Source organism: Mus caroli, unplaced genomic scaffold (assembly GCF_978045245.1).
Source record: "Mus caroli unplaced genomic scaffold, Mus_caroli_1 scaffold_15, whole genome shotgun sequence".
Lineage (NCBI taxonomy): Eukaryota > Metazoa > Chordata > Mammalia > Rodentia > Muridae > Mus > Mus caroli.
Genome location: NW_028227270.1, coordinates 54,480,350 through 54,497,464, shown reverse-complemented (window position 1 = coordinate 54,497,464; position 17,115 = coordinate 54,480,350). Strand labels below are relative to the sequence as shown.

The window sequence follows — 17,115 nt, the reverse complement described above, 5'->3', positions numbered from 1 at the left end:
ATATAAAAAAACTCAAAGACAAAAACCACATGGTCATCTCGTTAGATGCGGAAAAAGCATTTGACAAGATCCAACACCCATTCATGATAAAAGTCTTGGAAAGATCAGGAATTCAAGGCCCATACCTAAACATGATAAAAGCAATCTACAGCAAACCAGTAGCCAACATCAAAGTAAATGGTGAGAAGCTTGAAGCAATCCCTCTAAAATCAGGGACTATACAAGGCTGTCCACTTTCTCCATACCTATTCAACATTGTACTTGAAGTCCTAGCCAGAGCAATTCGACAACAAAAGGAGATCAAAGGGATACAAATTGGAAAAGATGAAGTCAAAATATCACTTTTTGCAGATGATATGATAGTATATATAAGTGACCCTAAAAATTCCACCAGAGAACTCCTAAGCCTGATAAACAGCTTCGGTGAAGTAGCTGGATATAAAATTAACTCAAACAAATCAATGGCCTTTCTCTACACAAAGAATAAACAGGCTGAGAAAGAAATTAGGGAAATAACACCCTTCTCAATAGTCACAAATAATATAAAATATCTTGGCGTGACTCTAACTAAGGAAGTGAAAGATCTGTATAATAAAAACTTCAAGTCTCTGAAGAAAGAAATTATAGAAGATCTCAGAAGATGGAAAGATCTCCCATGCTCATGTATTGGCAGGATCAACATTGTAAAAATGGCTATCTTGACAAAAGCAATCTACAGATTCAATGCAATCCCCATCAAAATTCCAAATCAATTCTTCAACGAATTAGAAAAAATGCAATCTGCAAATTCATCTGGAATAACAAAAAACCTAGGATAGCAAAAACTCTTCTCAAGGATAAAAGAACCTCTGGTGGAATCACCATGCCGGACCTAAAGCTTTACTACAGAGCAATTGTGTTAAAAACTGCATGGTACTGGTATAGTGACAGAAAAATAGACCAATGGAATAGAATTGAAGACCCAGAAATGAACCCACACAGCTACGGTCACTTGATCTTCGACAAGGGAGCTAAAAACATCCAGTGGAAGAAAGACAGCATTTTCAACAAATGGTGCTGGCACAACTGGTTGTTAACACGTAGAAGAATGCGAATCGATCCATTCCTATCTCCTTGTACTAAGGTCAAGTCTAAGTGGATCAAGGAACTTCACATAAAACCAGAGACACTGAAACTTATAGAGGAGAAAGTGGGGAAAAGCCTTGAAGATATGGGCACAGGGGAAAAATTCTTGAATAGAACAGTAATGGCTTGTGCTGTAAGATCGAGAATTGACAAGTGGGACCTCATGAAACTGCAAAGCTTCTGCAAGGCTAAAGACACCATCAATAAGACAAAAAAACCACTAACAGTTTGGGAAAGGATCTTCACCTATCCTAAATCAGATAAGGGACTAATATCCAATATATAAAAAGAACTCAAGAAGGTGGACTCCAGAAAGTCAAATAACCCCATTAAAAATGGGGCTCAGAACTGAACAAAGAATTCTCACCTGAGGAATACCGAATGGCAGAGAAGCACCTGAAAAAATGTTCAACATCCTTAATCATCAGGGAAATGCAAATCAAAACAACCCTGAGATTCCACCTCACACCAGTCAGAATGGCTAAGATCAAAAATTCAGGTGACAGCAGATGCTGGCGAGGATGTGGAGAAAGAGGAACACTCCTCCATTGTTGGTGGGATTGCAAGCTTGTACAACCACTCTGGAAATCAGTCTGGCGGTTCCTCAGAAAATTGGACATAGTACTACCGGAGGATCCAGCAATACCTCTCCTGGGCATATATCCAGAAGATGTCCCAACCGGTAAAAAGGACACATGCTCCACTATGTTCATAGCAGCCCTATTTATAATAGCCAGAAGCTGGAAAGAACCCAGATGTCCCTCAACAGAGGAATGGATACAGAAATTATGGTACATTTACACAATGGAGTACTACTCAGCTATTAAAAAGAATGAATTTATGAAATTCCTAGCCAAATGGATGGACCTGGAGGGCATCATCTTGAGTGAAGTAACACAATCACAAAAGAACTCACACAATAGGGCTGGTGAGATGGCTCAGTGGGTAAGAGCACCCGACTGCTCTTCCAAAGGTCCAGAGTTCAAATCCCAGCAACCACATGGTGGCTAACAACCATCCGTAACGAGATCTGGCGCCCTCTTCTGGAGTGTCTGAAGACAGCTACAGTGTACTTACATATAATAAATAAATCTTAAAAAAAAAAAAAAAAAAGAACTCACACAATATGTATTCACTGATAAGTGGATATTAGCCCAAAACTTAGGATACCCAAGATATAAGATACAATTTACTAAACGCATGAAACTCAAGAAGAATGAAGACCAACATGTGGACACTGTGCCCCTTCTTAGAATTGGGAACAAAACACCCAGGGAAGGAGTTACAGAGACAAAGTTCGTAGCTGTGATGAAAGGATGGACCATTTAGAGACTGCCGTATCCAGGGATCCTTCCCATAAGCAGCTTCTAAACGCTGACACCATTGCATACACTAGCAAGATTTTGCTGAAAGGACCCAAATATAGCTGTCTCTTGTGAGACGATGCCGGGGCCTAGCAAACACAGGAGTGGATGTTCACAGTCAGCTATTGGATGTATCACAGGGCTCCCAATGGAGAAGCTAGAGAAAGTACCCAAGGAGCTAAAGGGATCTGCAACCCTATTGTCGGAACAACATGATGTACTAACCAGAACCCCGGAGCTCTTGTCTCTAGCTGCATATGTATCGAAAGATGGCCTAGTCGGGCATCATTGGAAAGAAAGGCCCATTGGACTTGCAAACTTTATATGCCCCAATATAGGGGAATGCCAGGGCCAAAAGAATGGGAATGGGTGGGTAGAGAAGTGGGGGGCGCTATGGGGGACTTTTGGGATAGCATTGGAAATGTAACAGGAAAATATGTAATAAAAATATTAAAAATTAAAAAAAAAGAAACAAAGAGTACAGAGGCAGGCAAATTTCTGAGTTTCAGGCCAGCCTGGTTTACAGAGTGAGTTCCAGGACAGTGAGGCCTACACAGAGAAACCCTGTCTCAATAAACTTAACAAAACAAAACAAAACAAAACAAAACACCCAAAGAGCACAAAATAAAGAATCAACAAAACCAACAGCTGGTTCTTTGAGAAATTTAACAAGATAGATAAACCCTTAGCCAAACTAACTAAAGAACATGTAAACTGCATCCAAATTAACAAAATCAGAAAGAAAAGGGAGATATAACAATAGAAAGAGGAAATTAAAAAAATCATCAGAACTTACTACAAAAATCTATACTCTACAAAACTGGAAAATCTAGATGAAATGGAAGATTTTTCTAGACAGATACCATGTACCAAAGTTAAATCAAGATCTGTTAAACTATTTAAACAGTCCCATATCCCCTAAGGAAATTGAAATAGTCATTAAAATCCTATCAACAACAACAACAACAAAAAAACAATAATAGCCCAGGGCCAGATGGTTTTAGTGCAGAATTCTATCAGACCTTCAAAGAAGACCTAATACCAATATCTTTTGATCTAGTCCACAAAATAGAAACAGAAGAAATGCTACCTAATTCATTTTATGAAGCCAGTTACACTGATACCTAAGACACATAAAGACACAACAAGGAAAGAGAACTTCAGATCAATTTTGCTTATGAATATCAGTGCAAAAATTCTCAATAAAATTCTTGCAAATCAAAGCCAAAACTGTCATTCACCACAATCAAGTAGACTTATTCCAGGGATGCCGGTATGGTTCAATATATGAAAATCCATCAAGGTAATGCCCTATATAACCAAATTCAAAGGAAAAAAGCCACATGATCATCTCAATAGATGCTGAAAATGCCTCTGACAAAATACAACACCTCTTCATGTAAAAAGTCTTGGAGAGATCAGGAATTCATGGCACATAATTAAACATAAAGAAAAGCAATATATTCTACACCAACAGCCCACATCAAATTAAATGGAGACAAACTAGAGCCAATTGCCCACTCTCTCCCTACTTATTCAATATAGTATGTGAAGTTTTAGCTGGCGCAATTAGACAACAAAAGGAGATCAAAGGGATACAAATTAGAAAGAAAAAAGTCAAAGTGTCACTATTTGCAGATGATATGATAGTATGCATAAGAAACCCCCCAAATTCCACCAGAGAATTCCTATAGCTGATAAAACAAAACAAACAAACAATAACAACCACAAAACAAAAATCAAAACAAAACAAAAACTCCAGCAAAATGGCAGGGTAAAAAATTAACTCAAACAAAGAGTAGCTTTCCTTTATACAAATGATAAACATGCTGAGAAAGAATTTAGGAAACAACAACCTTCACAATAGCCACAAATAGTGTAAAATATTCTGGTGTAACTCTTACCAAGCAAGTGAAAGATCTGTACAACAAAAACTTTAAATCCTTGGAAAAGGAAATCAAAGAAGACATCAGAAATTGGAAAGATTTCCCATGCTTATGGATTGGTAGGATAAACATAGTGAAAAATGACCATGTTACCAAAAGCAATCTACATATTCAATGCAACCCCCGTCAAAATTCCAACACAATTCTTCACAGACATGGAAAGAGCAATTCTCAACTTTCCATGGAAAAACAAAACAAACAAACAAAAAACAGGATAGCCAATACAATTGTCAACAATAAAAGATCTTCTGGGGGAATCACCATCCCTAACCTCAAACTGTACTACAAAGCAATAGTGATAAAACAAAACAAAACACCCACATGGTATTGGTACAGAGACAGACAGGTTGATCAGTGGAATGGAATCCAAGACCCAGAGGTAAACCCACACACCTATAGCTAATTGATCTTTGACAAAGAAGCCAAAAACATACAGTGGGAAAAAAAAGAAAGCATCTTTCATAAATGGTGCTGGTCTAAATGAAGGTCTGCATGTAGAACAATGAAAATAGATCACTATTTATCACCTTGCACAAATCTCAAGCCCAAGAGGATAAGGGGGCTGGAAAGATGGCTCAGCAGTTAAGAGCACTGACTGCTCTTCCACAGGTCCTGAGTTCAATTCCCAACAACCACATGGTGGCTCATAACCATCTGTAATGGGAATCTGATGCCCGTTCTGGTGTCTCTGAAGACAGCGACAATGTACTCACATACATGAAATAAATAAATAAATAAATCTTAAAACAAAACAAACAAACAAACAACCCAAGTGGATCAAGGACCTCAATGTAAAGCCAGATATACTGAATCTAACAGAAGCATAAGTGGGAAAGAGCCTTGAACTCATTGGAACAGGGTGAAATTTCCTGAATAGAACTCCAGTGGCTCAGGCTCTAAGATCAAGAATTGATAAATGAGACCTCATGAAACTGGAAAGCTTCTGTAAGGCAGAAGTCACCATCAATAGGACAAATCAGCAACCTACAGATTGGGAAATAATCTTCACTAACACTATATCTTATAGAGGGCTAATATCCAAAATATATAAGGAACTCAAGAAGTTAACCCCCCAAAAAAAGATAACCCAATTAAAAATGGGGTAAAGAGCTAAACAAAGAGTTCACAAAACAAGAATCTTGAATGGCCAAGAGCAATTCAAATGTTCAAAGTTCTTAGTCAATAGAAATGCAAATCAAAATGACTCTGAGATTCTACATCACACCAATCAGAATGGCTAAGATCAAAAACTCAAGTGACAGAACACTCCTTCATTGCTGATGAGATTGCAAACTGGTACAACCACTCTGGAAATCAATCTGGTGGTTCTTTAGAAAACTGGAAATAATTCTACCTGAAGATCCAGCTATACCACTCCTGGGCACACCCTCAAAAGATGCCCCACCCTACCACAAGGACACATGCTTCATCATGTTCATAGCAGCCTTATTTGTAATAGCTAGAAGCTGGAAAAAACCCAACTGAAGAATGGATACAGAAAATGTGGTACATTTACACAATGGAATACTATTCAGCTATTAAAAGTGAGGGCATCATGAATTTTGCAGACAAATGGATGGAACTAGAAAATATCATCTCGAGTGAGGTAACCCAGACCCAAAAGGACATGCATGGTTTGTACTCACTAAGAAGTGGATATTAGCCAAAAAGTACAGAATACCTAGGATACAACCCACAGACCATACAAATTTTAATAAGAAGGAAAGACCAACTGAGGATGCTTCAATTCCACTTAGTAAGGGAAATCAAATAATCATAAGAAGCAGAGGGAAGGAGGGACCTGGGTGGAAGTGAGGAGAGGCAGGGTTGGGGTGAGAAGGGGAACAGGATCAGGTATGGGGTGGGGGAGGGGTGAGGAGGAGAGAAGCCCAAAAGGCCAGGAGAATCAATGGAAAAATGCATCCTCAGGGGGTGGGAGGTGGGGAGACTCTCTATGTAGCAAGAATGATGGAGGGAATGAATGTCTATGTAAATGCTGCAAAAGCATCTCCTGCAGGAGGAACTCATTGAGGACTGCCTGTGACACCAGCATTCCTGTAGTAGGATGTAATTGAGGTCTGAAGGAGAGACCAAGGATTGCTAATGCAAACGATGCCAGTCAATCAGGAACTGCTATTTAGAAGAGATGCTTTCTTGGGACCAATGGGGCTGTGGGTGGAGGGTATTAAAGGAGCTTGCAGCAATGCTAAGATGAGCTTGTTGCAGTGTTTCTCACCTGCTCCCAGAGTCTGTGTGGTTGATTCTGCACAAACTCATCCCCAACTGCCCACGTCGGGTAGGGTTGGGTGGAGAGCTGTCTAGGGCACAGGCAACACCTCTAGAAAGTAGGACCTGGGAGGTGAGAGACTCTCAGGACTCAATGGGGGTGACCTTAGCCAAAATGCCCAACACTGGGGAGAGTGAACTCGAAGAGTCTACCTTCAGTAGCGAGACAGGGCCTCAAGGGAAGGGGCTTGGTTACTAATCCACACTCAAAACTTCTGACCCAGAATTGTTCCAGTCTACAAAAACTACAGGACTAAAAATGGAGAAGAGACTCTAAGAAAGGCAGTTCAATGACCGGCCCAACTTTGGATCCATCTCATGTGTGGGGGCACCATGGCCTGACACTATTACTGATGCTATGATGTGATTACAGACAGGAGCCTGGCATGGCTGTCCTCTGAGAGGCCCTACCAGCAGCTGACTGAAATAGATGCAGATACTTACACTCAACCATTGGACTGATATCAGGGACCCATATGGTTGAATTAGGGGAAGAATTGAAGAAACTGAAGGGGAGAGTGGCCCCATAGGAAGCCCATCAGTCTCAAGTAACCTAGACCCCATGGAGATTCCAGAGACTGAGCCACCAACCAGGAGCATACACTAGTTGGTCGGAGGTCCCTGACACATATATACCAGGGGACTGCCTGGTCTAGCCTCAGTTGGAGAAGATTCATTTAATCTTGGAGAGACTTGAGGCCCCTGAGAAGGGGGTGGCCTGGTGATGAGGGCTCCCTCTCAGATGCAAGTGGGAGGAGGAATGGATGAGGAACGATGGGAGGAGGGACCAGGAAGTGGAGGCAATGACTGGGATGTAAACAAATAAAATAATTATAATTAAAAAAGAAGAAATTCCACAACTATTAGCTCCACTTAGGACAAAAGACTAATCAGTTAGTACTGTTCTGTCGACAAAGTTTGGAGCTGAGATGAAAGGATCTAGAGACTGCCATACCCGGAGATCCATCCCATAATCAGCCTCCAAACGCTGACACCATTGCATACTCTAGCAAGATTTTGCTGAAAGGACCCTGATATAGCTGTCTCTTATGAGGCTATGCCGGGACCTAGCAAACACAGAAGTGGATGCACACAGTCAGCGATTGGATGGATTATAGGGCCCCAAATGGAGGAGCTAGAGAAAGTACCTGTATTAGTTAGGGTTTTACTGCTGTGAACAGACACTATGACCAAGGCAAGTCTTATAAAAAAAAACAACATTTAATTGGAGCTGGCTTACAGGTTCAGAGGTTCAGTCCATTATCATCAAGGTGGGAGCATGGCAGTATCCAGGCAGGCATGGCGCAGGAGGAGCTGAGAGTTCTATGTCTTCATCCAAAGGCTGCTAGTGGAAGACTGACTTCCAGGCAACTAGAGTGAGGATCTTATACCCACACCCACAGTGACACACCCATTCCAACCAGGTCACACCTATTCCAACAAGGCCACACCTTCAGATGGTGCTACTCCCTGGTCCAAGGATATACAAACCATCACATTCCACTCCCTGGTCCCCATAGACTTGTTCAAAAACATGAGTCTATGGGGACCATACTTAAACATAGCATAATGCAAAATGCATTTAGTGCAACTTTCAAAGTCCTCATAGTCTATAGCAGTTGCAACAATGTTAAAAGTCCAAAGTTCAAGGTCTCTTCTGAGATTCATTCAACTTAATTAACTGTAATCCCCAAAGCAAGGCCGCAAACCAGCTGGGCAAACTCCAAACTCTGCATCTCCATGGCTGATGTCAAAGTGGTCTTCAGATCTCCACTCCTTTTTCATCTTTTTTGACTGCAACAAACTCCTTCCTCCTGGGCTGGTTCCACTCCCTGTTAGCAGCTTTCCTCAGCATGTGTCCCATGGCTCTGGCATCTTTAACATCTTTGAGTCTCCAAGGCAAGTTCAATGTTACAGCTTCTTCTTTCAGTGTCTGGGATTCCACTTGATCTTTTGGACTCCTCCTAAGGGCTGGCATCACTTCTCCATCTCTGTCCTCTGTAGCACTCTATGCTCAGGTTGATCCACTCCATTACAGCTGCTGTTCTTGGTGATCATCCCATGGTACTGACATCTCCAATACACTGGGGTGTTCCACTCCAACTAGGCTTCACCAATAGCCTCTCATAGGCTCTCTTCAGGGTGCCAAGCCTCAAATCCTTTGCATGACCCCTTCAATCCTGGGCCATCAACTACAGCTGAGGCTTCACCTTCTCCAATGGGCTTCCCTGGCCTCTCACAGTGCTAAGCCTCAGCTTCTCTCCATGATCCCTTCATTCCTTCACAAGCAGTACCACCTGAGTGACTCTTACACATTACCAAGTCCAGCCGCAGCATGAGCTACAACCTTATCTATCTCTGGAACACAGCTTCTTTGTGCTCCCAGAAAACAATTTCCAGAAGATTTCACCTCAACGATGCTGGTCTCTTCTTAATCACCGCTAATTCCTTAGCTCCAGCTAACCAGCATCAATTTTCCCAGTAGTTCCTTCCATTCTTAACTCGAGAGCCAGAGGCACAATGGCGGAAGCTGCCGAGTTCTGCTGCTTACAGGAATTAGAACATGATCCCCTTGTATTATTACATTATCACTAGCTTTATGTTTTCTAAATCCTTCATTGCCTAAGCTTGGCTATCCTGGTTCTTGCTCTGTAGATTGACCCTGAATGTAGAGATCAGCATGCTTGTCTCATGGGATTAAAGGTGTGTACCACCATGCCTGGATCTAATTTAGCTGGGTAGGATCTTGCCCCAAGGTCCCTCTCCCTTAATCTTTATCTCCTAGAACACAAGATTTTGCTCCATTTCGCTTCCTGGTACTCCTTTAATACTCAAACCATATATTTTATATTTTTCCTTTCTAAGCTTGCTATGCTTGTTCAAACTTCTCTTCATAAGACTTAACCAGAGAACAAAGTCTCTGCTGGGCTTTTTTGAAACTTCTTTTGTCAATCCAAGTCTCTTCACCTTGGCCTCAGGCAAACTTTTCAGACAAGGGCAAAAAGTAGCCACATTCTTCACCAAAATACCACAAAACCAGTCTTTATGCCACATTCTGAAATTCTTCTCCTTTGAAATCTCTTGGGCCAGGTCAGCACAGTTCAAATTACTCCCAGCAACAAAATCTTCCATATTCCTACTAGGATGACCCATTAAGCCCCATTTAAAGCATTCCACTGCTTTCCAAATCCAAAATCCCCAAATCCACATTCTTTCAAATAAAAGCATGGTCAGGCCTATCACAGCAATACCCCACTCCCAGAACCAACTTCTGTATTAGTTAGGGTTTTACTGCTGTGAACAGACACTATGACCAAGGCAAGTCTTATAAAAAAACAACATTTAATTGGAGCTGGCTTACAGGTTCAGAGGTTCAGTCCATTATCATCAAGGTGGGAGCATGGCAGTATCCAGGCAGGCATGGCGCAGGAGGAGCTGAGAGTTCTATGTCTTCATCCAAAGGCTGCTAGTGGAAGACTGACTTCCAGGCAACTAGAGTGAGGATCTTATACCCACACCCACAGTGACACACCCATTCCAACCAGGTCACACCTATTCCAACAAGGCCACACCTTCAGATGGTGCCACTCCCTGGTCCAAGGATATACAAACCATCACAGTACCCAAGGAGCTAAAGGGATCTGCAACCCTATAGATGGAACAACACTATGAACTAACCGGTAGCCACCAGAGCTCGTGTCTCTAGCTGCATACTTATCAGAAGAAGGCTTAGTCGGCCATCAGTGGAAAGAGAGGCCCATTGGACTTGCAAACTTTATATGCCCCAGTACAGAGGAATGCCAGGGCCAAGAACTGGGAGTGGGAGGGTAGGGGAGTGGGAGGGTATGGGGGACTTTTGGGATAGCATTTGAAATGAAAATGAAGAAAATACCTAATTTAAAAAATGCAAAGAAAAAAAGAACTGTTCTGTCTAGGCAGTGAAGAGTTGGAGAACAGTGATAATGTAAAGCTGGTGATAATGTAATAGAACAAAGGAGCCGGTGAAGCGACGCGGAGATGGAGGTGAGTCAGGCAGCGTCTGGTACTGACGGTGTCCCGGAACGGAGGGGCTCATTCGAAGCTGGAAGGAGGAACCAAGATGAGGCACCTCAGTCCGGGATGAACGGGCTTCCGAAACACTCCTACTGGCTGGATCTCTGGCTCTTCATCCTTTTCGACCTGGCCTTGTTCGTCTTCGTGTACCTCTTGCCCTGACTGGTTTGCTGAGTCAAGAATGGGGCTTCTGGAGTGAATCTTGAAAACGACTATAGACCCTTGAATGAAGAGGACTTCCAGCAGCTGACTTCGGCACCTCTATCTGACCTTCCCTTCAGCCCTTGGCCTCACTCAAGTAGCATCATATGTTTAAAACATGTTTTTAATGGTTGAAGCAATGATTGTAGCTAAATGATATATAATATATATTTTTAATAATGTCTGTAACTTAAGTACTTAAGGGAAATAAATGTATGTGGTTATTTACTCACCAAAAAGATATTGGGCTCCTCACTATTACCCAGACATCAGTTTGGACACAGCAGTGAGCATCAGAAAAAAAAAAAGTTATCTTCGTGAAGCTTACTTTCTCAACTATTGTTTTAAAACTAAGCTATTATAAAATAGATACCTAGAGTTGAATAGGTAGCACTTACTCAGAAAGGCCACAGTCCCAAAGCAGCTACTGGAAACATTTTGGAAGCTGTTCCTTTTTATTTTAAGACCTGGGTGATTAGAAGTTCTTTACTGTTGTTTTTAGTGCTATTCAGTATATGAGAACTGCCTAAAATACTCAGAGGGGGTGTTCTTCTCCCTTATAATTCACACTATTTGGTAAACTGTTTACAGTTGTCTTAAGATACTGTTGCATTTGCTTGGGTAATTTTTGTGCAAGGTGTAACTGAAGTATGTGTATTACCACACTCTGGGACCTGCTTACTAATTTTCTCTAATAAACGTTTAATCACTGAAAACAAAACAAAACAAAAAACAAAGGAGCCATGTTCTATCTCCAGCAAGCAGCATAACTTGGCAGCTTTGGCCATGTGGCTCTGGCTTTAAAGCCAAGAATAGAAGGGACTATTTGGACAATTGATTCTGCTTAGCTGGAGCTAAGAAATTAGTGGTGATTAAGAAGAGACCAGTATCACTGAGGTGAAATCTTCTGGGGTGTTTTCTGAGAGCTGTGTTCCAAAGATAGACTTCTTGCTGGTCCCTAAACTTGATAATGTGTAAGAGTCATCCAGGTGGTACTGGATTTGAAGGCATGGAGAGCAGCTGAGCCTTGGCATGGTAAGAGGCCAGAGAAGGCCACTGGTAAAAGTGCAGCCTCATCCTCATTTGCAGTTGATGGCCCAGGACTGAAGGGGTCCTTCAAAGAAGTTGAGGCTTGGCACCATGAAGAGAGTTTATGAGAGGCTTTTGGTGAATTCTAGTTGCAGAAGACCCCAGTGTATTAGAGATGTCAGTACCATGTGATAACCACCAAGAACAGCAGCAGCAGTAGAGTGGAGTCAACCAGGGTCAAAATGCTACAGAGGGAAAAGCTGGAGAAGTGACACAAGCCCATTGGGGGAGCCCAGAAGATCACATGTGGATCCAAGACACTGGAACAAGAAGCTGTAAAGTTGAAGTTGTCTTGGATGCCCCAAGATGTTAAGAGATGTCAGATCTGTGGGATACATGCTGAGAAAACCTGCTAACAGGAGTGGAACCAGCTCAAGAGAATCAAGTTTGTTGTGACTGAATTCAGGATCTTCCAACAGCAGTCAATAAACATGGAAGGAGTTGGAGATATGAAGAGAACTTTGACATCAGACATGGATATGCTGAATTTGGAATTTGCCCAGCTAACTTTTGGTCTTGCTTCTGCCCAGAATTTTCATGCTATGAAGTTTTAGAATGGTAATGTATGTCCTGTGATGTTGGAGGTATGTGATCTGCCTTTTTGTTTTGCTTGCTTGTTTGTTTTTTATTTTATTTATTAGGGGATTACAGTTAAGTGATTGGATGATTCTCAGAAGAGACTTTGAAATTGGACTTTTAACATTGTTGAGACTGTTATATACTATGGGAACTTTGAAGTTGGACTAAATGTGTTTTGCACTATGCTATGGCTAGGTATGGCCCCCATAGACTCATGTGTTTGAATATGCCTATAGAGGCAAGGGAGTGGAATGTGATGGTTTGTCTATACTTGGCCCAGGGAATGGCACTATTAGGAGGTGTGGCCTTGTTGAAGTAGGTGTGACCTTATTGGTGGAAGTATGTCTCTGTTGGGGTGGACTTTGAGACCTTCCTCCAAGATGCCTGAGAACTGTCTCTTCCTAGCTCCCTCCAGTTCAGATGTAGAACTCTCAGAGCCTTCTCCTCTAATATGTCTGCCTGGATACTGCAGAGCTTCCTGACTTGATCATAATGAATTGAACCCCTAAACCTGTAAGATAGTCCAAATTAAATGTTGTCCCTTATAAGAGTTGCTTTGGTCATGATGTCTCTTCACAGCAATGGAAACCCTAAGATACCACCCACAAAATCTTCGACCCAAACTGTGTCCTGCTTACACAAAGTGCAGGGATAAAGATGGAGCAGAGACTGAGGAAATGGCCAAGCAATTAATAGCCTAACATGAGACCCATTCCATGAGCTAGATCCAATCCCTGATACTATTAATGATACTGTTGTGCTATCAAACTAAATGGAGAGAAACTTGAAGCAATCCCACTAATATCAGGGACTAGACAAGGCTGCCCACTCTCTTCCTACCTAGTCAATATAGTATTTGAAGTCCTATCCAGAGCAATTAGCCAATAAAAGGAGATCAAAGGAATACAAATTGGAAAGGAAGAAGTCACAATATCACTTTTTGCAGATGATATGATAGTATATATAAGTGATCCCAAAAACTCCACCAGAGAACTCCTAAACCTGATAAACAGCTTCATTGAAGTAGCTGGATATAAAATTAACTCAAACAAGTCAATGGCCTTTCTCTACACAAAGGATAAACAGGCTGAGAAAGAAATTAGGGAAACAACACCCTTCATAATAGTCACAAATAATATAAAATGCCTTGGTTTGACTCCAACTAAGGAAGTGAGAGATCTGTATGATAAGGACTTCAAGTCTCTGAAGAAAGAAATCAAAGAAGATCGCAGAAGATGGAAAGATCTCCCATGCTCGTGGATTGGCAGGATTAACGTAGTCAAAATTGCCATCTTGCCGAAAGCAATCTACAGATTCAATGCAATCCCCATCAAAATTCCAACTCAATTCTTCACAGAGTTAGAAAGGGCAGTTTGAAAATTCATCTGGAATAACAAAAAACCTAGGATAGCAAAAACTATTCTTGATCTTGTATTCCAAGTCTCTCAGAGACCAGTCTGAGCAGGAGAGCGTGCAGGCCACAGAAGCAACAGAGCTTCTTGGACAGGGTCCCTTCAGGCCTTCATCTTCAGCCAGGAGGCAGAGCTGAGCTCCACACCTCTGTGCACCTTCCCTGCCAGAGGAGATCTTGCCTGCAAAGCGTGTTCTGACCACTGGGACTCAGGAGAGAGTTGGACTCCCAGGAGTGCTGACAGAGGCTAACAGAATCACAGGAGGAACAAGCTCCAGCCAGAGACAGCTAAAACATCTAACACCAGAGATTAGCAGATGGCGAAAGGTAAATATAAGAATCTTACTAACAGAAACCAAGACCACTTGGCATCATCAGAACCCAGTACTCCCACCACAGGGAGTGCTGGATACCTCAACACACCTGAAAACCAAGATTCGGGTTTAAAATCATATCTCAAGATGCTGGTGGAGGATTTTAAGGACATTAATAACTCACTTAAAGCAATACAGGAGAACACTGCTAAATAGGAAGAAGTCCTTAAAGAGGAAGCACAAAAACCCCTTAAAGAATTACAGGAAACACTGCTAAACAAGTAGAAGATCTTAAAGAGGAAACACAAAAATCCCTTAAATAATTACAGGAAAACAAAACCAAACAGGTGATGGAATTGAACAAAACCATTTAAGATCTAATAATGGAAGTAGAAACAATAAAGAAAATCCAAAAGGAGACAACTCTGGAGATAGAAATCCTAGGGAAGAAATCAGGAACCATAGATTCGAGCATCGGCAGCAGAATACAAGAGATGGAAGAGAGGATGTCAGGTGCAGAAGATTCCATAGAAAACATGGACACAACAATCAAAGAAAATGCAAAATGCAAAAAGATCCTAACTCAAAACATTCAGGAAATCCAGGAAACAATGAGAAGACCAAACCTAAGGATAATAGGAGTAGATGAGAATGAAGATTTTCAACTTAAAGGGCCAGCAAATATCTTCAACAAAATTATAGAACAAAACTTCCTAAACCTAAAGAAAGAGATGCCCATGAACATACAAGAAGCCTACAGAACTCCAAATAGACTGGACCAGAAAAGCAATTCCTCCTGACACATAATAATCAAAACAACAAATGCACTAAATAAGAATAGAATATTAAAAGCAGTAAGGAAAAAAGGTCAAGTAACATATAAAGGAAGACCTATTAGAATTATACCAGACTTTTCACCAGAGACTATGAAAGCCAGAAGATCTTGGACAGATGTTATACAGACCCTAAGAGAACACAAATGCCAGCTCAGACTAATATACCCAGCAAAACTCTCTATTATCATAGATGGAGAAACCAAATTATTCCATGAAAAACCCAAACCCACACAGTGTCTTTCTACGAATCCAGCCTTTCAAAGGATAATAAAGGGGAAACTCCAACACAAGGAGGGAAATTATACCCTAGAAAAAGCAAAAAAGTAATCCTTTAACAAATCTAAAAGAAGATAGCCACAAGAACAAAATCCCAACTCTAACAACAAAATGACAGGAAGCACCAATTACTTTTCCTTAACATCTCTTAATATCAATGGACTTGTTTCCCCAATAAAATGACATAGACTAACAGACTGGCTACATAAACAGGATCCAACATTTTGCTGCATACAGGAAACCCACCTCAGAAACAAAGACAGACACTACCTCAGGGTAAAAGGCTGGAAAACCATTTTCCAAGAAAATGATCCGAAGAAACAAGCTGGAGTAGCCATTCTAATATCGAATAAAATGGACTTCCGACCCAAAGTTATCAAAAAAGACAAGGAGAGGAACTTCGTACTCATCAAAGGTAAAATCTTCCAAGATGAACTCTCAATTCTGAATATCTATGCTCCAAATGCAAGGGCATACACATTCATTAAGGAAACTACAGCACAGCTCAAAGCACACACTGTGCCTCACACAATAATAGTGTAAGACTTCAACACCCCACTCCCATTAATGGACAGGCCCTGGAAACAGAAACTAAACAGAGACACATTGAAACTAACAGAAGTTATGAAACACTGCAATTCCTCATAATGAGTTCTTTAATCTGAAATAACTGTTGTTATTATTGAATCAAAAATTACTATCTCTTTTTATTACAGACCATGGACAAAATGAAACTTGCAAACATAATTTCAAAAAGAGGCAATCTTAATAACAAAAGATTACAAAGGAAACAAAATAATAAGAAATGTGCGATGTGCAAATGCTATAAGGAAAGAAAACATACATATCTAGGCTCACACAGCAATTAAAAGTTTTGATTGTTTTAACTCATAGAAGCATTATTTTAAATGGGAAAATTTGTCATCTGAATTTATTGAGCTCCCTAATTTCATAGTAACTTGAAGATTTCCTAAAGAGAGTGCATTATAGTATTATTTATATGTATGAGGAAACCACTCTTGATTGGTGCAGAGTCATCTACATGTCCTACATGCTCCTCACTGAAAATAACCAAATAGTAATGGAACATCTGCAGAAAATATGGCATGTTCATATGGATGTACATATTTTTGAAGCAAATATTTTTTAAGATAAATATAACAAGAGAAAAAAAAAGAAAAAAAAAACACCATTCTCAACAATAAAAGAACTTCTGGTTGAATCACATCCCCGACCTCAAGCTGTACTACAGAGAAATTGTGATAAAAACTACTTGGTACTGGTACAGTGACAGACAGGTAGATCAATGGAATAGAATTGAAGACCCAGAAATGAACCCACACACCTATGGTCACTTGATCTTTAACAAAGGAGCTAAAACCATCCAGCATTTTCAACAAATGATGCTGGCTCAATTGATGGTTAGCATGTAGAAGATTGGGAATTGATCCATTCTTATCTCCTTGTACAAAGCTCAAGTCAAAGTGGATCAAGGACCTCCACATAAAATCATAGACACTAAATCCTATAGAGGAGAAAGTAGGGAAAAGCCTCAAAGATATGGGCACAGGGGAAAAATTCCTGAACAGAATAGCAATGGCTTGTGCTGTAAGATGGAGAATCAACAAATGGGAC

General features: G+C 40.9%; 2 pseudogenes; one reads left to right on the top strand and one right to left on the bottom strand.

Moving 5' to 3' along the window:
- Positions 1–17,115, bottom strand: part of LOC110287752 (vomeronasal type-2 receptor 116-like) — a 54,199-nt pseudogene that overhangs the window by 9,663 nt on the left and 27,421 nt on the right.
- LOC147000911 (sarcoplasmic/endoplasmic reticulum calcium ATPase regulator ARLN pseudogene) lies at positions 10,739–11,417 on the top strand (annotated as a pseudogene).